Source organism: Silene latifolia, chromosome 1, assembly GCF_048544455.1.
Source record: "Silene latifolia isolate original U9 population chromosome 1, ASM4854445v1, whole genome shotgun sequence".
Taxonomy (NCBI): Eukaryota; Viridiplantae; Streptophyta; class Magnoliopsida; order Caryophyllales; family Caryophyllaceae; genus Silene; species Silene latifolia.
In genome coordinates, this window is record NC_133526.1 from 166386012 (window position 1) to 166388019 (window position 2008).

Genomic DNA, 2008 nt, shown 5'->3' on the forward strand with positions numbered 1-2008 from the left:
TAAGAGGGCACCTGTGTCAGTAATTCGGCGAACGGAACGGTGACTTGCAAGCTTTTCAGGAGTTCAGCAAATTTACCGAACTGTTGATTAGCCTTTGTGTTCTGCGGACGCCTCGGGAAGGGTATTGTGATGGGTATCTTGAGCCCCTTGTTCCTCTCTTCCAACGTGTCAGCTGGATGAAGCTCTACATTCTTCGATCGAGACTTCTTTCCTCTCGAACGGGGTCTTTCAGGCGATATATCACTCGATCGAGCACTAGAAGGCTCTCGATCGAGGTCTTCTTTATCTGCATCACTCGATCGAGCAAAAATATCACTCGATCGAGCAGAATCCTCAATAAAATCACTCGATCGAACTGTTTGTTTCGTTCGATCGAGCTGTTCTTTCTCCTGTTCACTCGATCGAGTAAACATTCCACTCGATCGAGTCTTTTCTTCAGCTTTTTCACTGGATCGACCACCTGAAACCAGTCGATCGAGTATCTTCTTTGTCGTCAGCTCTTTTTCTTCAACATTACACTGTTCATCAGCAGTAATTACCTTCTTCGGGTCTGATTTTAACAGCTCGGTTCCCTCGTATGAACGACCGCTTCTCAGATTTATTAAATTCACCGTCTCATGTGGATTCTTATCGGCTTATGACGGTAAATGACCCGGTTTCCTAGTGGACTGGTTCGCGGTTAACTGAGCAACTTGAGTTTCAAGTGACTTGATGGACGCATCTTTTTGCTGGTCACTCAGTTGTCATTGCTTTGTCAAAGACTGCGGCATTGTCTTTAACTCACCTATCTCACTTACTCCACCTGAAGATGATGCACCTTGGTTAGGTGTAGGAAAGGAAGGAGGCTTCTGAAAGCCTTGTTGAGCCTTATGAGGAGGGACATATGGCTGCTGCTGCTGCGGAGGAGGAGTAGGATTGAGCACATTTTGACTTGTCCACCTCAAATTGGGATGGACTGCCCCTTGGTTATTATAATAGGAACCCCCTCCTTGCCTGTATTGTTGAAAAGCAAGGACATGTTCCTTCTCTGTAAGACAGCCAACAGCAGTATGACCGTCGTTTCTCCCACACCTCTCACATATGACGGTCTCCCCTCTAGTAAGCAAATGGACCGTTTGAGGCTCCCCAGCAGAATGCAGCTCCAATTTATCAAAACGAGCATTCATGGCTTCCAGCTGAGCCACGACTGCCTTATCAACTGCGTGAACTGTTCGAATACCATCCCTCGGGTTCCCATACTCGGCACAATGGGTCTCCATCTCCTCAATAATCTCCCATCCCTTATCATCATCAGTATTCTTTTGAAATCATCGTACAACCCATTGTAGAACTGATTGGACAAGAACCACGGATCAAAACCATGGTGAGGAAGAGACCTCACCAACCTCTTGAACCGGCACCAAGCTTCATAAAAGGTCTCATCAGGTGCCTGCTTGAAACTAGTGATCTTAGCCCTCAGCTGATTAGTGCGCTGCGGAGGGAAATATCTCTTATAAAAAGCAAGAGCAAGGGTCTCCCAGTTAGTAACCTCTACGGCCGCGCGGTCCAAATCAGTCAGCCACTCCCTGGCTGAGTCAGTCAAAGAAAAAGAAAACAGCACCTCCTTAATCTTGTCTTAAGTTACCCCCTTCGTGGCGGGGATGGTAGAACAGTAGTCCGTAAAGACTTTCATATGCTTCCTTGGGTCTTCACCTGCCACACCTCTAAAGAGATTTCTCTCCACCAGATTGATATAGGACGGACGGATGTCAAAAGTATTCCCATCCTCAGTCTGGAGATTGAAACCTTTGGGAATAGATGATGCTTTAGGCTCCGAATGACTTGCAATATTCGACATCTTTACTGGTTGGTTTACAGAACTGAGACTATCTTCTTCTAAAGATTGATCTTCTGTAAATAGGAAATGCTGAAGTTAGGGTTCGAAAGTACTCAAGTCTTCCTTTCGTGATTCTCTTTGCAGACGGAGTCTATGCCTGAACAGTCTCTCTGGCTCAGAATCAGCTGAAAC

The 2008-nt window shown here is 46.2% G+C and overlaps 1 non-coding gene across 1 annotated transcript; it reads left to right on the forward strand.

Moving 5' to 3' along the window:
• The first annotated feature begins 1355 nt into the window (after positions 1 to 1355).
• Positions 1356 to 1461, forward strand: LOC141621761 (small nucleolar RNA R71). Its single transcript, XR_012532653.1, has one exon. It is a non-coding gene; the product is annotated as a small nucleolar RNA R71 (small nucleolar RNA).
• Positions 1462 to 2008: the final 547 nt, after the last annotated feature.